The following is a 13,568-nucleotide window of genomic DNA, read 5'->3' on the forward strand; positions in this document are numbered from 1 at the left end:
TTAATAAATAATTTCTGGTCACTGCCGAAACATATGTGTTGAAGAATATAAATACCACATTGAAAACTTGATTAAATAAATCATAATTTATAATAAGTGGTTCCACTCTTAATAGAATTGAAGCTTTTTGTGATAAAACTCACACCTATTGAGCTTTATAGGCATTTAAGTTGAAGATAATATCAATATTTCTAATAGTGGGCCGCTGAACTATAATACCACAACCCCAAGAAACACCTGACACATATCATTACAATTGGATGCACATTGAGTTCCATCCATAACCATAACCCAGTTCTTGAATTATTTCAATCAATTCTATACCAACAGAGGATAACCCTTCTTTCTAATACTAGTAATCATTTCAGGGTTTCCATCAATTTTTCGTGACATTGGGTAGATCACAATCAAAATTATTTGATTTCATAGAAAGCCAACCTTTTTTTTCGTTTTTTTTTCATCTTATTAATGATAAAGGCAGATTTATCTCATCTAGTTTTATGCTGTTCTAGGTTTCTAAAACAAGTTTGACTCTTTATGAGAAAGCTGGAAATGGATCCTGCTTTATAGATACCACTAGTAAAGGTGCCTGCACGATGCTGCGGGTTTTAAAACCGTCTGAAATGTGTATAAAGTTGTGAAAATATGTAGCAAGTTACAAAATAATGACTAATAACATGTTTTATATGTTGCTTGTCATGTTTATTAAAATATGATCAATATTTTAATAAACCAAGCAGCAACAAAATATCAGTAGTTTTGTCTTTACATATATGCTACTGGTGGGGGAAGGGGATTTTTCTGCCTTGATGTCTGTTGACGGGGGATCTATCCCTTGCTGGCTCTATTGTAGAAGTGGTTCTGTTCTTTCTTGTCTTCTACAAGGGTTTTAACTCTATTGGTACAAATTATTAAAAAATGATAAAATAGCAATTGGCTATGAACAAATTTTAAAAGAAAATTCTAAGTTTAATCAAATTTGTAAGGTAGTTTGTTTAGGGTCTCTGATCACCAGTGGAGCAAAAGATATGAAGACAGTATGAAATGAAAGAAACCCAAAAAAAAAAAAAAAGGGAGGAAATACCAAGCTTTCATTCAAATCAAGAAACACAAATAAAACATTTTGACCGAAAAGTTAACTACTTTGAGCATAATATTCAAGGACAATAAGTGAACAAAAAGTTTTGAATGAAAAGAAGAAAAAGAAAAAAAAAATCAACCTTTTTTGGCCTGCAAAGAACCTCCTTTTACACACAACCTCTTCTTGACTCTCTTGTACGCTATTAACATCTTGCAAAAAATGAAAATAAATGAAAATCACCACAACCTCAACTAAAAACATGAAATGAACTAATGCTTTCTAATTGAACACATTGTAGTCCATAAAACCCAAAAAAAATGTCAAATTATGACTAGATAAATCCTCCATATTTTCCTTATGACAGAATAGTAGGAAACAGAACAATCACTTTATCTATGAAAGCATTTGGTGGAAGGCATTGAAATGAATGGGATCTAAATCATAGAGAGTTCCATCAATATCAAATAGTACTGCTTAAGTGGAGGGGGAAAAAAAGACAATGAGGCATTAGTACAACAAAAGAATGAAACAAAAACAATACAAATGTAACACTTGCGCCACATGTTTCTCTATAATTTATCTTTCACCTTTTCATTGCTCAATTCATACACAACATGAGATGATGTCAAACATAAATATACTTTTTAATAGTTGCGATAATTTATTTTACTACTTTGGACATAATATTCAGGGAGAATAAGTGAACCAAAAGGGTCTAACAAAAACAGGAAAAATAAATAAAATAAAAACCATATTCAACCTTGTCTAGTCATGCAATGCACACAATCATCAGCTTCACCCAAGCAACTCTGAGTCACAATTCAAATCCACCATGAACCAATCCATAAGCTCAAACATCACTAGTTTAAAAAAACCCTTGCGCGACGAAAAACTGTTCGTCGCTCAAAGTCACTTTGCGCTACGAAACTCAAAATTTCGTCTCTCAAAGTCTTGAGCAACAAAATTTTGTGCGACGAAAAATAATTCGTTGCGCAAAGTCACTTTGCGCGACGACAATATATCGTTGCTCAAAGTGACTTTGGCCGACGAAACAATAAACTTCGTTGCACAAAGTCTTGAGCGGCGAAGTGTGTTTCATCTCGCAAAGTCTTTACAAAAATAAATCAAATAAAAAAATTATTTTTTAAAATCTTTGCATGACGTAATCCAAACATTTCGTCGCCTAAACCAATTTATTTTTGTTTTTTATTTTGTATGCATAACACTTAAGAAATTAAACAATATATATTTATTAAGTAGCTTTAAATTTATTATTTTAGTTCGGATAGGATTTTTGTTAGAAAATATATATTATTGTAGTTCGGATTGGGTTTTTGTTAAAAGATATATATTTTAAATTGACGATCGAATTAGTTCATTGTATTCATATAGGGTCAATGAGTGTAGCTGTAAAAAAATCATCAAAATCGGAGTTAAAATAACCGTTAAATCGTGATTTTTCATTTATAACCGTCGAAAAGTTTTTTCCCATTACTTGATCTCTGAATGTTTATTTTTTCCAATTTTTGGCGTATATGATCTCGAAGTATAAACAAACAAGTTTGACGGTTGGATCGTTGAAACTAGTTTTGTTGAATGCGTATGCCATCAAAACAATATATTCACTAACAATTAAGAGTTTATTTATACTTTCGTTAAATATAACATAAGATTTTGTGGTATCCACTAGTTTTGAAGATCAAATTCAGTCACTGTATTCATATAGGGTCAAGGAGTGTCGCTGTAAAAAAATCATCAAAATTGGAGTTAAAATAACCGTTAAATCGTGATTTTTCATTTATAACCGTCGAAAAGTTTTTTCCCATTACTTGATCGTTGAATGTTTATTTTTTCCGATTTTTGGCGTATATGATCTCGAAGTATAAACAAACAAGTTTGACGGTTGGATCGTTGAAACTAGTTTTGTAGAATGCGTATGCCATCATAACAATATATTCACTAACAATTAAGAGTTTATTTATATTTTCATTAAATATAACATAAGATTTTGTGGTACCCACTAGTGTAAATATTTTAAATTGAAGATCAAATTCAGTCATTGTATTCATATAGGGTCAAGGAGTGTAGCTGTAAAAAGTCATCAAAATCGGAGTTAAAATAACCGTTAAATCGTGATTTTTCATTTATAACCGTTGAAAAGTTTTGTCTCGTTACTTGATCTCTGAATGTTTATTTTTTTCAATTTTTTGGCGTATATGATCTCGAAGTACAAACAAAAAAGTTTGACGGTTAGATCGTTGAAACTAGTTTCGTAGAATGTGTATGCCATCAAAACAATATATTCACTAACAATTAGGAGTTTATTTATACTTTCGTTAAATATAACATAAGATTTTGTGGTATCCACTAGTGTAAATATTTTAAATTGAAGATCAAATTCAGTCATTGTATTCATATAGGGTCAAGGAGTGTAGCTGTAAAAAAATCATCAAAATCGGAGTTAAAATAACCATTAAATCGTTATTTTTCATTTATAACCATTGAAAAGTTTTGTCCCGTTACTAGATCTCTGAATGTTTGTTTTTTGCAATTTTTGGAGTATACGATCTTGAAGTATATACAAACAAGTTTGACGGTTGGATCGTTGAATGGTGTGTGGGTACATATATTTATTTATTTATTTATTAAGCAGCTTTAAATTTATTTATTTTGTAAGTATAACACTTAAGAAATTGAGTAGTATATATATTTATTAATCAATTTCTTAAGTAGCTTTAACCTTATTTATATTTTAAATCGTAAAATAAAATTATTTTATTTTTTATTATTCATAACAATTATTTTTATAAATGTTGCGCCACGAACCAATTTTTCGTCTCTTAAAAGTTTGCGCGACCAACAGTTCGTCGTGCAAAACTCTAAAAATTTGGGTGGGTACAAAAAATGGAACATGGGAAAATCTTTTTAGACTTTGCACGACCAATATTTTTTGTCGCGCAAAACTTTACGCGATCAATATTCCAATATTTTTGTCTCACAAAACTTTGCGCGGTCAATATTCCAATATTTTTTGTCGCGTAAAACTTTAAAATTTTGGGCGGGTACCAAAAATGGGACACGGGAATTATTATTATTATTTTTTAATTTTTTTAGACTTTGCGCGACCAATATTTTTCGTCGCTCAAAACTCTAAAAATTTGGGCAGATACCAAAAATGGGATGCGGGAATTTTTTTATTTATTTATTTTTTTTGGACTTTGCTTGACCAATATTTTTTGCCGCGCAGAACTTTGCGACACCAATATTCCAATATTTTTCGTCACGCAAAGTGATAATGTCTTTCTCTACTCTTACCTCTCCTCTCTCTTTCCCTCTCCCCAAATCCCACCCTTTCTCTCACACTCACTCCCTCTCCCCAAATCCCACCCTTTCTCTCACACTCACTCCTATCACTTAATCTCTCATCTCTCTTTTCACTATCTCTCACTCTCACTCACTCTCTCAGCTCTCTTTTCACTATCTCTCACTCTCACTCACTCTCTCATCTCTCTTTCACTATCTTCTCTAATTCTCTCACTCCAAATTTTAATTTTTTTTCATTAATATGTGTTTTTGAAGTTAGTTTTGGGTTTGTATGGGGTTTGGGGTTGAGTATAGGGTGAGGATTGGAGTTTGGGTTGGATTTGTGGTATACAATTTTAGGGGAGATTATGCCTTTTTTTTTTTGTTGTTATTTGACCATATTTATTTTTTTGTAGGAAATCGTTGAGACTTTGATGGCTAAAGTTGAGGATTAGGACACTATCGAAACATATCCTCCACCACTACCACCACAATAGGCTTGTATTAGGATTTTATTTTTGTACTTTGTTAATTTATGTGTACATTTTGATTATTATATATATTTATTGGATAATTTGATCAATATTTTTCATATGTAATTTTATTTTGAATAAGTCAATTTAAATTAAAGTAATTTAAAAAATCATATAATTAAATTAAATTTAAAAAGTAAAAATTTGAATAAATTAATATAATTAAATTCATATTAAAGAAATAATAAAACAGACAGTTAAAAACCTTGCGCAACAAAATATTTCGTCGCGCAAATTATTTAATTAGTTTATTTTAATTAAAAAATTTTAAAACACAAAAAATATTTCATTGCACAAAACTCTAAATATTTGGGCGGGTACCAAAAATAGGACGTGGGAATTTTTAATTTTTTTAATAATTTTTTTTAGACTTTGCGCGACCAATATTTTTTGTCACGTAAAACTTTGCATTGCGCGACCAATACTTTTCTTCGCTCAAAACTTTGCGCGACCAATACTTTTCGTTGCTCAAAACTTGAGCGACCAATATTTTTTCGTCGCGCAAAGTCTTTCTTTACTATCTTTATGCAACCAAGTTTCTGTTGCGCTGAAATTTGTGCAACTAAAATGTACTTTGCGCAACGAAATTCTCTTCGTCGCGCAAATTATAAAATGTAGTAGTGCATAGAGGCCAATGAGATGATAAACCATCACACAAAAGGGTTAATTTTGGTCGAAAAGAGCAATTCAAAGATTCTCACCTGAAATGCTTCGGTGAGGTTGCAAAATCACCTTTGTCCTCATGCTCAAACCCTTCAACAACAAAAAAATAATGAAAGGAAATTTTCATTGTAATGCCAAGCACATGCAAGAAAGAACAAAGGCACCAAATTTTCAATCCAACATAATTATAGAATAAAGACTCAAACTTTTGCCCTTATGTCCTTGAGATTCCACAGAAACCCATGTGATTTCAATAAAAAGTACTCCTACCCACAAAACAATAGTAAAATGTTTTAGAAGATGAAATTTTCTGTTTTTTTCTTGCATTTTCTTAGCAAACAAACAGTTTTAATCCAATTTATGTTTGGGTGAATTTAAAGTACTAAATGTGATATGAGTTCAATTTATAGTAAATTGATAGTAAATTGAGCTTAGACCCATAAAATTCATTTTAAATCACCTACAACTCTTTCCTTTAGTTTTCTATGTAAAATACCCAATTTTTTCAAATAATACCCGATTACTAGGATCCAACTAAGCAAATGACCTAATATAACTTAAAATCTAATTTATTGTATTTTTTGGATTCCAAAACTACCCCTATTTATAAGTTAATGTGTTATGGGGGGTGTAACTAATGACACTCGTTGAATTTGAAAATATCTCCAAATAGTTGTAATGGATGTAGGAACTAATTTAGAAACTTATTTGAAATTAAATATTAAAACAAATAGCTGTAGCAGTACTTGTCTGGTAGAAATTCCTCCCATGAAAACTCAAAACCCTTCTTCAACTTAAAAAATACTTTGTCAGTTTGAAACAGCTTCAAAGACTTGAAGAAAAAATAAGAGGTACACACTTATCCCAACCAATTGTAAATTGTGTTGGAATTTTAAAAGGTTTTAAAAATTTAACCGTTTTATTTATTTAATTATTTTGGCTGTTTTATTTTATTTATTGTGGGGGTTATATATATTTAATATTCAGATTTTATTTATGGTTGGTGAAAGCCTTAATTTTTTGGTTGGTGAACTTTTATGGTTGGTGAAGGTTACATGTTTTTGGATGCCTATAAAAGGTCACTCATCCTTCACATTTGAAATACATACAATACACACAAAAACACACAATAACACACAATACATGATCAGAATATCACATACACATTCTAATTCTCTCCTTTTCTACTTTTACATATATTTTCTACTTTATATTATTATTATTTTGGGCAATGGTTATGTGACTTGGATACCTATATCTGTCTGTGAACGTGCTCATAGCGGATCTTGAGTTTGTGTACAAGGGGTCGTATCTTGGAGTCTTGTAGACCGTCAGTACCTGCACGTAGGGAGGCTACAAAGGCTTTAGGACAGCGTCTTTGACGTGCTTCACTGTACCAAACTCACCTTCTTACTTATTATTTATTTTCCTTTACTTACCTATTATTTTGTTTTCTTCAATTTTATTATACCTTCAAAGCTTTCCAATTTGTTTATATGTTATTTATGATATAAATGTTTTGTATTTGGCTTTACAGAAAGAGGAAAACTATTATTTTTTATAACAATCTAAAGCCTTTGTAAGCTAAAGTTGTTTCCTTCCCGTATTGCTATTGCTTTAATATATTTTAACTCTTTGACTGAAGCTTTTACATTTGTATTGGATTTTCAAAATGAAAATTATGATTTATTTTGGGTAGATGCAGTTTGAAGCTTTCATATTGTCTATACAATTTCAACTGCTTTAAATATTGTTGGTACATTTATATGTTTATAATTTGTTGCTATCGTTTGGGAAATTAATTCTAGTGTTTGAAAATAAAACCTATAGACTAATTTATGTGATATTATTATTATAGCTCAATGTATTATTATTTTATTTGGTGTGTCCCTTTTTTTCAGCATAATTATTTTTTAAATAACTTTTAGAAACATAATAATGTTAATAGCATTCAAAAGCTAATTAATGACCATTGAAATAATGAAAAAATATATATATTGAAGTGAGCTATGTTTTTCTAAACTACTGTTTGTTTTAAATAGCTTGTATTGTTTCATTACCGATTACTTAATTATTATTCATTAATCAATTTATGGTGAAACATCCAATATTGAATGGTTGAAGTGTTTAAAACTAAAACGTTGAAGTGTTTCAAAATCTTTGGTCTATTTTTTCTTTTAATTGAAATTTCAAAGCAAGTATATATATATTTTTAGAACAAGTATATATATTTGACTTTATTGTGTTGGGCCTTTTTACATTTGCCTTCATTCATTTCGGTTGCCATCAATTTTCTTTTATATAACGGTCCCTTATTTTTTGTTGGACTTAATGTCATTTTATTGTTCTTACTTTTGGAAGTCCTTCATACCAACGTAAGAAGCAATTATAATATATTCTTAGCACTAAAGTTTAGTGTTTGAAATTACTGTTTTAATATTGAGTTTTTATACACTATCTTTATGTGGTTTAATGCATTATGAAGGAATAAAGCATTATTGGTCAACAGACAATTAAGTTTTCCTTTTATGAAGATAAATTTGATTTGAATATTCAATTGTTGCATCCTTGCAAATCTGTGTAGTATACTACTTATTTTGGTTTCAAATTCTTGAAAGAAAAAAGGTGCAAACAGTTTTTTTTTTGTAGTTTAATTATGAATTCAAAATCTAATATTGCGTTAGTTTTAAATTTGGTCTATTTGTGTATTCAATTTTTATATTGATTCTTATTTTCATTTATAGCTATTAATTTTTGCGAGAACGTGCAGAGAGTTTATGTGGTATTATTGCAAGTTTTATTGAGCCTAATTATTCTTTATTTTGATGGCTGTCATCGCTTTGAATTTGGGAGAAAAACCTACAGTTTTTTTTTGGGTAGTATAAATGCATCACTTTAACACCTTGGCCGTTAGCTTCTTTTGATTCCAGAATTAGTTAATTGCTCTTAACTTCTTTTGGAAGCTTGTGCATTTCACATTCAATTACGAGATTTTATTTACTTTTAATTTATGCAGCTTTAGTTTCAAAACTTTAATGTCAATTTCATGACATTTAGAGCTTTTATTTTGGCAGTAAAATTGTTGATATTGTTAGGTGATTATTGCCTTTAATGTTCTGAACATTTATGCAATTTAATTACATCTTTGTTTTAATACCTTGGATTCCTTTTAAAGTTGCCAACGCGATTGTGCAATCCTTCATATTAGTTTCTTGAGTTAATCTAATGTTCTTTTGATTATAAAGTCTTGACAGCTGCTACATTGAGTTAACTGCCATGAAGTGTACATTGTGGAATCCTCCTGAGAAAACTGAAATGAAATAATAAATTATATCATTGTAAGTGGCATTAATTTTGAGTTTTGGTGTAAGGCTTTCAAACCCTAAATTTTTGAGGCATTTTTTTTCTTTTGAGGCTTTCGATGGTTTTGTTATATTTACAATGACTATCAAGATCACTGTGAGTACATATCTTATGAATTTAAAATTAAATAAAATTTTAATACAGACTTCATATTTTTTGAGAGTATCCTTAATTTGTGGGGGTTGAGTTTTTTTTTGTTAACTATGTGAGTAATTGTTGGAATTTTTGTGGGTAGTTCAACATAAAAAATTAATTTCAAATTTATATTGAATTTAATTTCTCAGATTTTGAGTGGTTTGATTACCTCTTTAAAACTGAAGTTATTTTGTATATTTATTATATGAGTTTTCATATCTCTTTTTATTCAGATTTATTCTATTTTAATTAGCGCTCAAATGCTTACGTTATTTGCGTTTTGATAATTATTAATATTTTTTTAAAACGTGTGGACCAATTTGTGGAAGTTGAATTTTCTTAAATGAGAAATTTAATGTTGTAATTTATTTGTTAACATTATGCAGTTTTGCTTTTATGCTGAAAATATTAGATTCATTTATGTAGGCTTTCTTTCTCTCTTTCCCATATTTTTGTGTGTTTTCAATTTCTTTATGCTCTCATGGGAAAGATTCATTTAGTGAAATAATACTTTTTATATTTTATTGGCAAACATACTGTGTCTGTATGAAATTTGTTTCATTATGCAAATTTTATTATGAGACTAACTTGTCTTCAATTTTATGAAAATGTGTGCAACTAATGATTACCTTGTTATACAATTTTGGTAGAGACTTCTTATTGTCTTATAGGTTCTTATTGAGAATCGACAAGATACAATTTCAACTTGGATATGTGATCACGATTTCAGCCATTTGGAGTGCACAAAAGGGAGTAAGGGTATCTTGAACTACTCAGTGTTTATAGTTAAATTTATTTAATGAATTAATTGTTATATTATTGTTCATAAGTGGTAGCAGGTGTACTCAAAGTTTCATGGACTTGAGAGGTACTCTTGATCATAAGATTTAATGTATGATGTATTTCTATTATACTTAAATGTATACCAATGCATATTTAATTCCCAATTATACTGAGGTGAAATCCACTAATCATTTGTGTGCAAGATTGTGTAGGAAATATTTTCAAATAACATACAGGTTTAAAGCGCGCTAAAATGGAGAACAAATACATGACCTACATTATATATGCCTTATGAAGGCTAGTCTTGATATGCATGCCTCGTGGAGGAGGCTATTAATGCAAAATGTCGAGGGGGATGTGCTTAAGCCCATAAGGGAGTCACCTAGGGAGGTAACCCAACTTCTGTGATTGGAGATCCCATGAAGGAAGTTCAATGTGGTAGAAACAATCCATACTGCGTGACTCATATAGTACTCATAAAACTATAGAGATATTCTTCGCTTTATCAATAAAGTTTCCCTCGTTCTGTCGAGGTTCTCAAAAAAAAAAACTATAGAGATATCCTTGAGATATTCTTCTGCTCATCCCTAAGGCAAAAGTGCTATTTTATGTGACGTTAGGAAGGGATTTATCCCTGAATGAGTTTCGAGGCGGGCAAACTCCCGCAGGGTGCAGGTCACATGTACTCTTGGAGAACTCACCTAAGTGAGAGACGTCGTGAGGCCGCGACTATGAGAATTGGGCTATTCTCTAGTAACTCTCATGAGAATCAAGATTAGCGCATGGCCATAAATAGCGCTACTCCGCATCCAAGTTTCAACTAATACTATGTGTGGGATATGTTGAAGTTTGGTCAAAGGTGCCGAGTTCAATACTGTGTACACTCAGGTTCCTCAAATGGAGACTATCATCACTAAGTGAAGGTTCAAGCCCGGAAGGCACCTACACCTATTACATAGTATTATATTGCCCATATATATATATATTATACATTTTTCACTGTTTTTTTTGTCACGGTAAAATTTTGAAAACCTTGTGGGGGATTGTTGAAATTTTAAAAGGTTTTAAAAATTTAACCGTTTTATTTATTTAATTATTTTGGCTGTTTTATTTTATTTATTGTGGGGGTTATATATATTTAATATTCAGATTTTACTTATGGTTGGTGAAAGCCTTAATTTTTTGGTTGGTGAACTTTTATGGTTGGTGAAGGTTACATGTTTTTGGATGCTTATAAAAGGTCACTCCTCCTTCACATTTGAAATATATACAATACACACAAAAACACACAATAACACACAATACATGATCAGAATATCACATACACATTCTAATTCTCTCCTTTTCTACTTTTACATATATTTTCTACTTTATATTATTATTATTTTGGGCAATGGTTATGTGACTTGGATACCTATATCTGTCTGTGAACGTGCTCATAGCGGATCTTGAGTTTGTGTACAAGGGGTCGTATCTTGGAGTCTTGTAGACCGTCAGTACCTGCACGTAGGGAGGCTACAAAGGCTTTAGGACAGCGTCTTTGACGTGCTTCACTGTACCAAACTCACCTTCTTACTTATTATTTATTTTCCTTTACTTACCTATTATTTTGTTTTCTTCAATTTTATTATACCTTCAAAGCTTTCCAATTTGTTTACATGTTATTTATGATATAAATGTTTTGTATTTGGCTTTACAGAAAGAGGAAAACTATTATTTTTTATAACAAATTGATGCCATCAGCTAATTTCCTATGCTTTACTCACAAAACTTAAAACAATTTATTGGAATTTCAGCCTAGAAACTCACCCCTTGCTTAACAAAACCGAAAACACCAACCAAACTGTTATATCCAAAGCAACAAAAGACCACCTGCAAAATATCAAAAGAAAACATGATTTTTAAAATAAAAAAAAATAAGAGAAGAAAAAGGAAGAAAAAGCAGAAAATTGGAGAAGAAATTAGCTTGAGTATTTTATACATGCACAATCTTTTCATTAAACCAAAAAATTAGCTTGAGCAAAATCTGTTCGGAAAGAAACCACTCAAGACTACCCAAATTAATGTGTTTTGGGTAAAGAAAAATACTGTAAAAGCACAGGAAAAGGGTTGTTTAAATGATTCTACATGCATTTGAAACAAAGAGTATACGATCAAAAGTTACTAGCCTAAGAGCAACTCCACCCATTTGCCCTTAGCCATGGCAAGGGTGGAGCTAGGGCAAGCACTATTCACGTGAATAGTGGTTGCCCTTGCAAATAGTAAATCGTTTCTCCACCCGTTGCCCTTAGCCATGGCAATTACTATTCACTTTTTTGTTTTTTCCTCCTATTTTTTAATGAAAATAATTAATTTGGGTAATATTTTCAGATAAGATTTTCGGATTCCTACGTGTCAAGACTATTCATAATCAGATAAAATTTTCGGATAAGATATTTGGATTCAAATTTCGGATTAATTTCAAAGTTCAAATTTCAGATAAATTTTTGGGTTCAAATTTCGAATGAATTTCAAAATTCAAATTTCAGATAAATTTGGGTTCAAATTTCAGATAAATTTGGGTTCAAATTTCGGATGAATTTCAAATTTCAGATATGATTTTCATCCAATAAAATCAAGCCACATGGCATGTCTATCTTGCCAAATTTTTCTATAAAACCAGAGTCTCAGCTCATACCTCTCACACCACATCTTTCTATATTTTCATTTCTGAGAGTTTATAATTCATACTTCATTCATTCTGAATGGAAGAATTTAGGAGATGCTTGGAGAGACAAGAGAGAGAAAGAAGAGAGAGAAACCGTAGAGCAGATGAAGTCAATGAGTTGCAGAGACAAGTCGATGAGCAAGTTCTCATAACAGTGGCTTTGGAAGAAGAAGAGAACCAAGGTCGCCGCCATAGTTCACAAGCCGGCCGCCGCCGGAATGTGGAAAGACATAGGCATTCTAGGGGTAAGAATCTTTTGGAAGATTATTTTATCCCAACTTCTTTGTACTCTGATGTTGATTTTCGAAGGCGATTTAGAATGCAACCTCATTTGTTCAATAAAGTCATGCATGATATTTGCAATTATGATGCATACTTTGTTCAAAAGTGTGATGCTGCTGGGGTTTTGGGGCTTCTTCCGGAGCAAAAGCTTACAGCTGTTATACGAATGTTGGCGTATGGAGCATCTGCTGATCAGGTGGATGAGATTGCCCGGATGGGGAAGTCCACTACGTTGGAGGCTTTGGTAAGATTTTGTCAAGCTGTTGAAACTCTGTACACTAGGGACTACCTGCGTAGACCTACTCCCAGGGACCTCCAAAGGCTTCTGCAAAAAGCCGAAGCTCGAGGATTCCCTGGAATGATTGGTAGCATCGACTGCATGCATTGGCAATGGAAGAATTGCCCAACTGCCTGGCAAGGTGATTATGGAAATCGAAAAGGCCAAAAAAGTATCATCCTTGAAGCGGTTGCTAGTTTCGACACATGGGTTTGGCATGCCTTCTTCGGAGTTGCAGGATCACAAAATGACCTCAACGTGCTGGGTCAATCCCCCGTCTTCAACGATGTATTGAGAGGTCAGGGCCCCAATGTCACCTATGAAGTCAACAATACAGTATACCAGACAGGATACTACCTAGCTGATGGAATCTACCCGAGGTGGACGACTTTTGTCAAACCATTCCAAATCCCCGATCCCAGAAGCAAAATTATTTGCTAC

At 31.6% G+C, this 13,568-nt stretch overlaps 1 long non-coding RNA gene across 6 annotated transcripts in view; it reads right to left on the reverse strand.

Annotated features, from left to right (window-relative positions):
• LOC109948253 overlaps positions 3-13,568 on the reverse strand; it is a 26,382-nt gene continuing 12,816 nt past the window's right edge. For 3 of the 6 annotated variants that reach the window (XR_002270854.1, XR_002270857.1, XR_002270856.1), the window contains 3 exons: positions 11,671-11,733; positions 5,619-5,670; positions 3-1,290 (listed from right to left, as the gene is read on the reverse strand). This is a non-coding gene — a long non-coding RNA (uncharacterized LOC109948253). Of the gene's footprint in view, positions 1,291-5,618; positions 5,671-11,320; positions 11,377-11,670; positions 11,734-13,568 lie in introns of those variants that run through there. The other 3 variants (XR_002270855.1, XR_002270859.1, XR_002270858.1) reach the window with 3 other exon arrangements.

This window comes from Prunus persica, chromosome G3 (assembly GCF_000346465.2).
Source record: "Prunus persica cultivar Lovell chromosome G3, Prunus_persica_NCBIv2, whole genome shotgun sequence".
Taxonomy (NCBI): domain Eukaryota; kingdom Viridiplantae; phylum Streptophyta; class Magnoliopsida; order Rosales; family Rosaceae; genus Prunus; species Prunus persica.